Below are 12,831 nucleotides of genomic sequence, written 5' to 3' on the forward strand. Positions count from 1 at the left end.
TATTGTTGATAGCACTGCTATAAACATTGGGGTTCATGTGTCCCTTTGGTAACAGCACACCTGTATCCTTTGGATAAATACCTAGTAGTGCAATTTCTGGGTATAGGTTCTATTTTTAATTTTTGAGGAACCCCCCACACTGTTTTCTAGAGTGGTGGCACAAGTTTTCATTTCCACCATAAGTGTAAGAGTTCCCCTTTCTCTGCATCCTCACCAACATCTGTTGTTGCCTGGGTAGTTAATTTTAGCCATTCTGACTGGTGTGAGGTCGTATCTCATTGTGGTTTTGATTTGTGTTTCCCTGATGATGAGTGATGTGGAGCATGTTTTCATCTGTCTGCCAGCCATCTGGATGTCTTCTTTTGAAAAGTGTCTATTCATGTCTTTTGCCCATTTTTTTCACTGGATTATTTGTTTTTTGGGTGTTGAGTTTGATCAGTTCTTTATAGATTTTGGATACTAACCCTTTATCTGATATGTCATTTGCAAGTATCTTCTCCCATTCCATCGGTTGCCTTTTAGTTTTGCTGATTGTTTCCTTCACTGTGCAGAAGCTTTTTATCTTGATGAGGTCCCAATAGTTCATTTTTGCTTTTGTTTCTCTTGCCTCCGGAGATGTGTTAAGTAAGAAGTTGCTGCGGCCAAGATCAAAGAGATTTTTGCCTGCTTTTTTCTCCTCGAGGATTTTGATGGCTTCCTGTCTTACATTTAGGTCTTTCATCCATTTTGAGTTTATTTTTGTGTGTGGTGTAAGAAAGAGGTCCAGGTTCATTCTGCATGTCGCTGTGCAGTTTTCCCAGCACCATTTGCTGAAGAAACTGTCTTTATTCCATTGGATATTCTTTCCTGCTTTGTCAAAAATTAGTTGGCCATATATTTGTGGCTCCATTTGTGGGTTCTCTATTCTGTTCCGCTGATATAAGCGTCTGTCTTTGTGCCAATACCATACTGTCTATTCGCTCACAGAAACTGTGAAGAATTGGTATAATTTTTCCTTAAATATTTGGTAGATTTTATCAGTGAACCCATTTGGGCCTGGTGCTTTCTGACTTTATATTATTTTTCTTTTTTCTACAAAATTTATTGTAACAGTTTTCAGAAGACGGGTCTACTGGCAACAAAATCCCCCAGTTTTTGCCTGAGAAAGTCTTTATTTCTGTTTCATTTTTGAAGGATGCTGTTGCAGGGTACAGAATTCTAGGATGGTCATTGTTTTCTGTCAACACTAAATATTTCACTCTGCTGTCTTCTTGCTGGCATGAGTGCTGAGGAGAAGGCCGGTGTAACCTTTGTTACTCTATAGGCAAGAATTTTTTTTTTTTCACTTCCGCCCCTGACGTGAACCTAGTGATCCTGTGGTATACACAGGATCCTGTGTATACCTAGAAATCCTGTGGTATACACTGAGGGTGCCAGCAGGACACAGATCTATTTCTTGAATTAAGTAAGAGCGGGTTGCCCATATCAAGGTATTACCCCGTTACTGCCATGGGTTGGTGACAGAAAAGCAAAAATGACGAGCCATATCCCATGCTTCTCCAGGGAAATGGGCTGATTCTTGCTTCCACAATACTTGAGAGCCAAAGTGAGATCCTGTCCAAGCAGTACAAAAAAAGAAAAAAGGACATTAAGAAACACAGGAGGGGCATGGAAGTGATAGTCGCCGAAAATTACAGGCACAGTGATGGCATTATTAACCGTTGTTATGAAGTACAGGTTTAGGGGTAGAAAAAAATCCTTGAAAAATAACTCACCTCTATTTATATCTTTCTTTTCATCGGGAAATGTCACATCACAAAGAGATTTGGAAAAAGTCAACATCATTTATTAACACCGGGTACTGCTTTTTTCTCTAGAGAGGACACAGTATACAGGAAGAAAGAAATGTGACAGAGCTTAGTTCACAAGAGCGTTGGCCTCCATTTCTGGAAACATGATGAGTGTTATAGCCTGAATGGCCCTCCCACCGCCTGGCCTTGTACTAGTGGTCTCGTGTACACGAAGGAGCAGGGCTAAGGAAAGGAAAACACAGGACTCAGTACTTGGTAAGAACACCTGTTCTGGGAGATTCCCAGGGCACTTTGTGCTGGCAATGCATGTTGACGGAGAGGACTGGACCGATCTCAGACAGCACAGAGGGAACTCAAGTGCCACGCTCACTCAACGCCCACCATGTCTTTGACCTGGGCCCACCTCTTTCGTGGTCAAGTTGGGTAGTTGTTCTCATGATTCTGCCGTTCGTTTGTGTTGAGACTTCTCCTCCCTGTCATCCTTGCCCCAAATCAAGCACATCACGAGAGACTTGTTGATTGATTCTCAAGAGTGCGGAGTTCCTAGCCGGGGGAGGAATGCTGCTGGCACCCGAGGCCGGGGCAGCACTCTCGCCTGCAGCTCGGAGCACAGTGTAACCTGTTGTGCAGCGAGAATCTCGCCCTCCCTTCCCTTTGGCCGGTTCATGTGGATCCGGACCCTTCTCAGTGCCAAGGCTGAACTCTTGCTGCAGCCAAGCTCCTCCTCACAGATTCCTCCAGCTTTGGGAGGTCACCCAGGCTTGGCCTCCTTTTCTCTTTGTCCTTCTAATTCTGTACCTGCTGTGACTCTCTCCGACAGTGTCCTCATCGTGACTATTATTTTTCTGGACCATCGCCTCCATATTCCCTTCATCGGCAATCAGCTGACTGTCTCTATGTGGGACATGTACATCTTCCCAAACATGCTCTCCATCTCGGAGAACAGCTACGCTGTGGCCGTCGTTCCTTGCATCCTATCCGGCCTCCTGAGTCCTCACCGGCCCATTGCCAGTCAAGACGGCCATGCCCACTCGTCTCCTGCCTCACTTGTGCAGCCCACAATGCTTTTCCTGCTCCTGGCCACGCAGCCTGATCACTGTGTGGCCATCTGCAACCCCTGTGGTAGTCGGTCCTCGTATTCATCGAAGTTCTCCAGAAAAACAGAACCCGATAGGTTTTATTGATACGTGTAGGAGATTAACTGTAGGAATTTGCCTCATGTGCTCAAGGAGGCCGAGGAGTCCCACGATCTCACATCTGCAAGCTGTGTAGAACCGGGAAAGCTGGTGGTGTAAATCCCGGTCTGAGTCTGAAAGCGCGAGACCAGGAGCACTGATGCGTGAGGGCAGGAGAAGACGGATGTCTCAGCTCATCCACCGACAGAGAATTTGCCCTCCTCTGCCATTTGCTTTATTCAGGCCCCCAGCAGATGGGATGATCCCTGCCTACATTGGATAAGGGTGATCTTCCCCACTCGGTCTGCTGATTCAAATGCTAATATATTCTAAAGACACCTTCGCAGGCGTGCCCAGAATTAACGTTTTGCAAGCTGTCTGGACATCTCTTAGCCCAGTCAAGCTGACGCACAGAATTCACCACCACAGCCGTCCTAGGGAAGAGGCCTGTGCCAGTGGACGTCTGCGTCTCTAAGAATTGGCCTGGGCGTGGCCTTGGCCAGGTAACATCTGTGTTTGGCCTGCCCTTCTGGGACGCCCTTGTCATCTTTCACTTCTTCTGTGACGTCAGGCCCCTGCTGAAGCTGGCCTGCGTGGACACCCCTGTCAACGAGATCATCAACTTTGTCGTCAGCGTCTGTGTCCTGATTCTGCCCACGGGCCCGGTCTTCTTCTCCTACGTCCTCATCGTCTCCACCATCTTCAAGATCCCCTCCGCCCAGGGCCGGAAGAAGGCCTTTGCCACCTGCACCTCCCGCCTCACGGTGGTCATCGTCCACTGTGGCTGTGCCTCCGCCGTCTACCTCAAGCCCAAGTCCCAGAGTTCCGTGGGGGAAGGACAGACTCATCTCTGTGACCTACACCGTCCTCACTCCCCTGCTGAGCCCTGTCGTGTACAGCCTGGGGAACAAGGAGGTCAAAGGTGCCCGGTGCGGAGCCGTGGCAAAACCACCGCTCAACTCTCAGTGCATCGAGACCGTGATAGGTTCTCTCCACGTACTCGTTCCTCTGAGTGTTGACTCGCAGGGCCATCGTGATTCTCCACGGCTCCACGGAGCCTCCAATGGGGCCTGCCCCTGCAGTGTCCTCTCAGGAGACGTCTCCTGTCACACTTCAGTCATATTCCCATGAACGCAGGTAACAGGCCCTGGGGATTCTGGCCAGTTCTTACATCTGCCAAATAACACACAAAAAAAGGAAGATTCATGTTGGACACCTTGGAAAAAGCTCCAAAAATTTGGTTCTGCTTTGAGGCCAGGGGACCTCCAGGAGAGATGGGGTTGGTCAATCTGGCTGCGCCTTATGCACTTTCCTCTCACGTTTTCATTTGTTGCCAGACTTTGGCGCAAATGCACTACTCTTTCTCTCCATCCGGTCTCTTTCGCCCCCCGCCCCAGGGAGCCCGTGCTGAGCCCTGCTGGATGCTGTTCCTCCCGGGTGCTGTTCCTGCCTCCCCCACGGCCGTGGCATGTCAATACCGGGACTTAGTATCACACCAATGGTAAAGTTGTTTGCCTTTGGACACGCCTCACGATTTATAAGGAATTTCCACCTGCAGGCTTTTATGTGATCTGGAAGGTAGGCAGGCCGGCCGGCAACGATCACCCCTGTGCCGTAAATAAAGAGACCGAGGCACGTATCGGTGGCATTGATTTGCCCAAGCATACAGAATTAGACAGCTGAAGACTCGGGATTCGAATCTACTTCTCTTTATTGTCTCTCGTTCCTTTTAGTGAATCCGTTTACAAGATGCGGGAACTTCACGGGCAAAATTGGGACCTCCAGGGAATAGCGTGGGCAGGGCTGTGGCTGGTCTGCAGGAGGCTTTGTGCCCTTGAGGAAAAAAGCATCCTCTCCTCTGGATGCTTCTGTCAGAAATGGCCATCACGGTTTTACTGCCCTCTCCTGGGAATTATCCTGAATCCAGATGTCTAAGCTGTGGATGGACCCCCTTAGTGTCACACTGGACACCTGCAGAATCCCACGCCGCCGGGCTGATCGAGGGATAGACGAGGAGCCTGGAAACAAATAGGTGCCAGTGTCCTTGCCCACAATCTTCGTTCAGTCCTGGGTTGTCTGAAAGCCTCATTTCCCAGCCCGCCCTTATCGACTGGAGTCCCTCTCACATCTCTAACTCGGGTCTGGTCGAGACGATGTGTAAGATGTACAAGTTCTGGAGTTGCTGTTAAGTGTGGTACCAGCACGGGGGTTCCTAGACTGAGCCAGCCTCTGTGGGTCCAGAGGACCAGATCTGTCCCCAGTTCTGCCAAGAGCTGGAGACAGGAGTTTACGTGGAGGGGGGGTGGAGGCCACGGTTACCCTGCCAGCATCTCGGACATCTTCCTACAGACACAGGAGCTATGATGTTAAACTCCCAGTTTCCAGCCCGGTGCCTCTAGTTCAGTGTCAGAGAAGACGACACGGATGCATTAAGTGTTTCGTGTGCAACAGGAACCGTGTTCGACATGGTATGTCCTGTGTCCTTCAAAAGCTGGTATATTGATTCATTTCTTCGCTCATTTACCCAAGTGGTGGTTATTGAGGGCTGTATGACCCGTTGATGCTGTGAAGCTGGCTCTAAGAAGGCTGGGCCATCCCATACTTTGTGACCGGGGGACCCCTTTAAACTCTTCGTAAAAATGAAGGAGGACCCAAGAGTCTTTGCTAGTACCACCTGACCACTTTAATTTGGTAGAAATTAAAACCAAAAGATTTCCAAAGTATGTTTTATTCACTTAAAAATAACAATCCAAATGATAGCACAAGTCACGTTGTTACGAAAAATAACTACAACCCAGACAAAAAGAGTGACGCCCGTGTACGTTTTTGCTAATGTGAAACCAGCATCTGGTTTCATCCAAGAGACCCGGTTCTCCCGCATGTGACCTGATGCCCTATCGCATATCGTGTAGCCTCTGAAAAACTTCTCTCAGAAGAGAATGAGCGAAAAAGGTGAGGAACGTCCGCTTCATCATGAAAACGGTTTTGACTGGACAGAACCTTTGGAAGCACACCCGCATCTGCCTTCACCGACCACGCAGATCTTAGAATCAAGGTCAGAGCCAGAAGTGGCCGTGGCGGGGGGTAGGAAGCATCACTCCTTGGGGGCGGTTAGCAAAGGACCTGAGGAGGCCGTGCCGGCCCCTCCTCTCTTCGAGCATTCCTTTGGTCCCTCGGAAGGGGCTTCAGGGAGCACGCCTGCGCAGGAGAGTGGAGAAAAGAAATGGAGAGTTGGGATCAGGAGGCTCATTACCCCTCAGTGCTCAGTTTGTGGGTGAAAGGCTGGCTTCCCGAAACTTGTTTCCCTGTTGATTTTCCTCACTCCTGACCCCACCCAGCAAACCAGAGTTTTTGATGCTTCCTAGCACCAGCTGAAACTTCAGACCGGTCCTTTGGACTGCCAGCATCCAACTGGAAGAGACACTGGATGGATATTTTTGTAGTAGTTGGCTCTAAGCACACTGGAGTTCAGAGCCAGGAAGTGCGGTTTAAAAAAAAAAAATCTAATGAAAGAGAGTTTCATGTTTGCACGTTTCATGTCTATTCAACCGTGGTCCCTTCTCTGTCATGGGCCAAATCGGTATATGCATACGCATCCGTTTTAGGATTCTGTTCTGGTGTATGGATCTATTTTGGCTATTCTGTGCCAATTTTATGCTGTTTTAATTAGTATAGATTTATGAGGTATGTTGGTATCTGCTAGATCAAGTAAAAAAACCCCATTGTCATTTTTTTTCTGAAAGAGCCTCGTCTATTTTTGCACATTTCCTAAACATAAGCCCCATGAAAGCAGTGAGGTTGTTTATCATTTTGCTGGCTGCACCCCAGCAGCTTTAATAAAAGTGACATAGTGTAAGCACTCAATAAATATTTGTTAAATAAAGGAATGAGCTTCTACTTCTGGACTAATTTTAGAATGAGTTTGTCAGTATGCATGCAGCATCTTACTGGGAGTTTTATTGGGATCGCATTGAATTTGTAGATTGATCTGGGAAGAACTGACATCTTTGCATCCTTGAATCTTCCCATCAGTGAAGGTGGCCCCATTTACACAGTGCTTCCTTTATGTTCTCCGGCAACGGGACGTAATATTCTCCAGAAGGATCTCATAGAAAAATATCCATTTACTGTAATAACAAACTTGTCTGAGCACCTTACAAAAACAACAGAAATAGACAACAGCTTTATTGGGATGGAATTCAGAATGTAAAATTCACCCTTTTAAAATATGCAATTCACTGGCTTTTACTAAAATCAGAGTTGTGCGCCTGTCAGCACTACCTAATTTCAGAACATTTTCATCACTGCCAAAGACCCCTGTGGCCATTAGCAGCCACTTTTTCGTTTCTCCCCTCGCCCCAGCCACTCACAAACGCGGATTGACTTTCTATCTATGAAATTGCCTATTCTGCACATCTCAGATGCACGGGATCACACGATTGTGATTACCTTCTTCCATTTAGCACAATGTGATTAAGCTCCATCCATGTTGTAGCATGTGATCAATATTTCATTCCTTTTTATGGCCGAATAGTATTCTAATATATCGACATGCCATCTTTATGTATCCATTCACCAGTTGATGGGAATTTGGGCTGTTTCCACTTTGTAACTCTTATAAATATAATGCTGCTGGGCACATCAGCCTATACGTTTTTGTGTGGACACTTTTTCGTTTCTTTTGGATATATGCCTCAAGATGGCATGATGGCATTGTTGCTGGATCCCATTTTGTAGAGGATGTTTGTATCTATATTCATCAGGAATATAGGTCTGTGGCTTTTCCTCTTGTTTTCTCGTGATGCCATTGTCTGGTTTTGGTATCAAGGTCATACTGGCCTCCTAGAATGAGTTGGAAATCATTTCCTCGTCTTTTATGCTGTGGAAGAGTGTGTAAAGGATTGGTATTAATTCTTTAATGTTTTATAGATTTCATCAGCGAAGCTAATGGTGGTTCTGGGCTACTCTTTGTTGATTACTGATGCAATCTCTGCTTCTTGTAAGTCTATTCAGATTTTCTATTCCCTCTTAAGGCAATTTTGCAACTTTCTGGGAAGTTGTCCATTCCATCTGGGTCACCTAACTTGTTGGCACACAGTTCATAGCCTTCCTCTATGATTTTTATTTCTGTAAGGTCACTGGTGATCTCTTCCCTTTAATTCTTGATTTTAGCAACTTGCGTCCTCTTTTTCTCTTGGTCTGTGTAACTAAAGGTTTATCAACTTTGTTGATCATTTTAAACAGTCAACTTTGGGTTTTGTTAATTTTTTAAATTCTGTTACCTATATTATTTATTTCCCCTCCAATCTTTTCATTTTTTCCCCATCTGTTTGCTTTGGATGTAGTGTCCTCTTCTTTTTCTAGTTTTTTAAGATGATTCTTGGGTTAATGACTTGACTTCTTTTTTAATACACACATGTACTTCTTTAAATTTCTCTCTAAGCACTGCTTTTGCTGTATTCCATAAGTTTGGGGATGTGTTTTCATTTTTATTCATCTTAAAGTGCTTTCTTTTTTATTTCTTTTTTGACACATCGGTAATTATTTAGAAGCGTGTTAATATCCACATAGGTGTGAATTTCCCAAATTTCCTTCTGTTGGTGATTTCTAATTCCACTGCTGTCAGGGAACATACTTTGTTTGATTTCAATACCCTTAAATTTATGGAGGCTTCTTAATGGTCTAACATACGGTCTGTCCCGAAGAATGTTCCTTGTGGACTGGATGAGGATGTATATGTGTTGATAGTTTGGGTGGAATGTTCTATGGATGTCTGCTGTAGCTGTTTCATAGTGTTTTTGTGTCTACTTCCGTGTTGGTCTTATTTGTGGTTGTTTTACCCATTGTTGAATACAGAGTATTAAGGGCTCCAACTATTACCGTGGAATTACCTATCTTTTCCTTCAAATCTGTCAGCTTTTGCTTCACGTGTTTTGGGGTTCTGGTAGGTGAATGTACAGTTGATAATTGTCATCTCTTCCTGATGCATTGAACTTTTATCAGTTTTGTCTTGCAGCAATTTTGGTCTTCAAGTTAATTTTGTCTGATATTAATATAGCCATTCCAGATACTTTTGGGTTGCTGCTTGCCAGGCATGTCTCATTCATCTTTTTAATTTTACCTTATTTGTATCTTTGAATCTATGGCCTGTCTTTTGCAGACTTTGTATAGTTGGCTTAAAATTTCCTACTCCATTCTGCCGATCTCAGCCTCCTGATTGGATTATCTAATTTATTTCTATTTTTTTGTACTTCCTGATCAAGTAGGAGCTACACCTCCCACTTACTGTTAGTTTTCTGTCTGCCATGTATTTTTCCTTCCTCTGGACCTCTATCCCTGCCTTCTTTTCTGTTAGATAGGTATTTTCTAGTGTACCATGTTTTTTCTTTCCCGGATTTTTTTGAGTTGATTTCTTAGTGGTTGCCCTGAGAAGGATTACAATTTTTTACCTTAAAAAACATGCTAATTCTTATTAATACCAACTTAGTTTGCCCAGAGGCAAAAACTTTGTCCCAGTGTAGATTATTCCCTTACCTCTTGCTGTCCTTGTTATACATTTTGCTTTTTTGTACATCGTTGTACACATTTTCTAATGAGTGCTTTATGCTGCTGTGTTTTAAGTCGGGAGGAGAAGAGAGTTGCAAACAAAACGTATCTGTCTTGTCTTCTCTATTTGCTGATACGTGTGTAGTTTTGGGGTTTTCTGACTTGAGCTGGAATGTTCAAACGCAGTCATGAAATGACGTTTGTGGACTTCTGATAGCTGCGCATAAGTAAAGGAAATTTCGTTTTAGTCTCAGCTTGATAAGAATGTTTATGATCAACTGGATGTTGGATTTACATCTGACGTTTTATGTTTCTCATCCTTTGAAATAATACATTTTGATTCTTCTACTGTGGACTCATCCTTGCATTCCTTTTTTAAACCCAGCTTGGACAACGATGCTGTTTTGTTTTGTTTTAACTATGGATTCTTTTTTTAAAATTTTATTTATTCTCATCTGTAGGTGACATTAGTGTTTAATTTTGTATTTTTAACTGCCTGTTTCTGGTTTGATACAAAGCTTTTGAGGCTAGTGGCCTCATGATTTGAGCTGAGGAGATTCTCCTATTTTTCTAAAACCTGAAAGAATCTGCATGTCTGCTCTTAAACCTTTGGTCTCTTTGTCTTGAGGAGGGATGAAAACTGCATTTTCACTGTCACTTTCCTGTCTCTTGACTGTTGCTCTGTTCATTTTCTAATCTTTCTCAGACCATTATTACAAATTAGTATTATTAGAATTGTACGTTTGGTCCGGGTGTTCAAATTAATCTAAAGCGTCTCGTGGTGTTATCATTTTAACAGCTGTATTTGCATCCCTAGTTATGTCCTTATTTCGTTTGTGATTTTATTTGGGTGATCCTTCCCTCATCTGCTCTCAGGGGTAACTACCAAAATTTTAATATCTTCAAGGCCTCATTTTTATTGCTATTTTTACTTCAATCTTTAAGGCCCATCTAATTATTTAATTTGTCTTTGTCTTTGCATTAACTCATATGTTACCAATGTAATGTTACTTGAAAATTTTTTTCCTTTGTATTCGCTTTCTTTTTCTGCATTCTTGAATTAAACACTCCATTTTAGGTTTTTCCGGGAAGCGGATTTACCTCTGGACTTTTTCATACACCACTCTGATTTTGCTAGTCTGCATTTTTATCTTTTAATTTCAAATGGTTTATAATTTTTTTTAACATTTTTATTTCCTCTTTTATACTTCTTTTTTCCAAAGTATATTTTTATATTTGCAGCTGTAGGGATGGTGGTGGGAAGGGCCTAGCAAGGGGTGGGTAGCGAACTTCTGTGGTTGTGTTTTTTTTTTTTTTTTTTTTAATTTTTTTTTAATGTTTTATTTATTTTTGAGACAGAGAGAGGCAGAGCATGAACGGGGGAGGGGCAGAGAGAGAGGGAGACACAGAGTCGGAAGCAGGCTCCAGGCTCTGAGCCATCAGCCCAGAGCCCGATGCGGGGCTCGAACTCACGGACTGCGAGATCGTGACCTGAGTTGAAGTCGGCGCTTAACCGACTGAGCCACCCAGGCGGCCCGGTTGTTTTTTTTCAAATGTACTGCACGGTGTGTGAAAGCCGTGTGTTGAAGCTCAAGGACATCTCTTTGCAGCAGACAGTGTGGTCAGATTTTTGTGAAAAATCGTGGGTACCTTAAAATAATTTAAAATTGGGTCCAAGGGTTTTTCTCACCTTTTGAAAACTTTGGTTATTTTCTCACATTTTGTCTGCCTTACCAGTGTTTTGAAAATGTTTAATGTCTCGTAAATGACTTTACGATGCCGGTTTCTCCTTGTATGTTTGTCAGTGTTTGCTTGATATATTTTGAAGCTTGGCTGTTAGGTCCATTCCAGTGATGGCGTCTACACGTTTTTGGTGAAATCGTTCTTTTTTTAAAATTTTTATCAGAACTCCATTTGCCTTTTAGTGCCCTTTTTTCTCAATGAATTTTAGTCCACGTGATATTTATGTAATTATTACAGGAGGTTTATTCTTATTTTGGGTTTCCCTTGTATCATGTTTCTCCTTATTTCCCCTTTTTCTCAACCTTTACTCAGTTTTTAGATGGTCTGTTTTATACGCTCTGTACTGGCTTGAAAGTTTTCCACTCGCTACCTCTTCACCTAGTAATTACCCTTTTTAAAACATTTTTATGTTTGGGAAATAGTGTACCTACAGTTTAAAAATTCAAGTATTACTAAAATATATACACATGTCCACACACACACACACACACACACACACACAAAAGGAAGTGATTCTCTACTCCACCCCTCCTACCCTTTCCTTTTCCCTAGAGGCAACCTGTTTTTGGGGTCTTCAGAAAAACTGAACCAGTTACGTGTGTGTGTGTGTGTGTGTGTTTTATGTACACGTGTGTACGAGGGAGAGAGGTGATGAAGGCTTACTTTTACCAAGTGGCTCACATGATAACGGAGGCAGGCAAATCCCAAGTCCGCAAGGTGGCTCAACAGGCTGGGGGCCCAGGGCAGCGCGGGTCCTGCAGTTCAAGTCTGAGGCCATCTTCTGAATTCCCTCTTGCTCATGGTTGGTCCGTCTTGTGTCCTATCCACGCCTTCAACAGGCCCGCCCACATTATGGAGGAAATCTCTACTGAAAGCCCACCAATTTAAATGTCAATCTCCACTCAAAACACCGTCGCAGAAACATCCAGAATGCTGCTTGACCAAATGTCTGGGCACAGTGGTCCATCCAAGTTGACGCATAAAATCAACCATCACACTATTTTCAACAACTTTATCAGTTTCCATCCTCATTTCCTAACTCACACGCTTCCTCGTTCCCCTTTTTCAATATAGGTTTACATTCTTATTTTAGTTGTCATTTACTGTTTCAGTGACAATGATTCAATGAATATTATTCACAGCTGATCCGTGCCATGTGCTATAAACACGTATCTCTTGAACAAGAAGGCTAAACGTTTTTGTTTTTTGTTTTTGTTTTTGTTTTCTCTCTGTGGTCCGTAATATCAGTCCTTTCTTAATTTCCCTTTTTCTTTTCATGGAGCCACTTGTCCAGGAGCCCTCTGCCTTTGTCCAGTTTTTCCCAGTTGCTCCTTAGCTGATTGGAGGGATGTGACACTTCAGTTCCAACCTGGGGGGTCCCCTTCCCTCTCTGCTCTTCTCGATTCACTGTCTCCTGGATTCTTCATCTTCAGTGTATACACCTCCGTTTCCATGGCTTCCTGAGAAAGAGGGGAGAAGCAAATTTTGAGCTCTTGCATGTCGTAAAAAGTGTTATTTAACTCTCGCACTTGGTTGATGATTGGCTGAATTTAGAATTCTGGTCTGGGACACTGACA

At 43.7% G+C, this 12,831-nt stretch overlaps 1 pseudogene; it reads left to right on the plus strand.

Moving 5' to 3' along the window:
- The first annotated feature begins 2,695 nt into the window (after positions 1–2,695).
- Positions 2,696–6,757, plus strand: LOC122235770 (annotated as a pseudogene).
- Positions 6,758–12,831: the final 6,074 nt, after the last annotated feature.

This window comes from Panthera tigris, chromosome F3, assembly GCF_018350195.1.
Source record: "Panthera tigris isolate Pti1 chromosome F3, P.tigris_Pti1_mat1.1, whole genome shotgun sequence".
Taxonomy (NCBI): domain Eukaryota; kingdom Metazoa; phylum Chordata; class Mammalia; order Carnivora; family Felidae; genus Panthera; species Panthera tigris.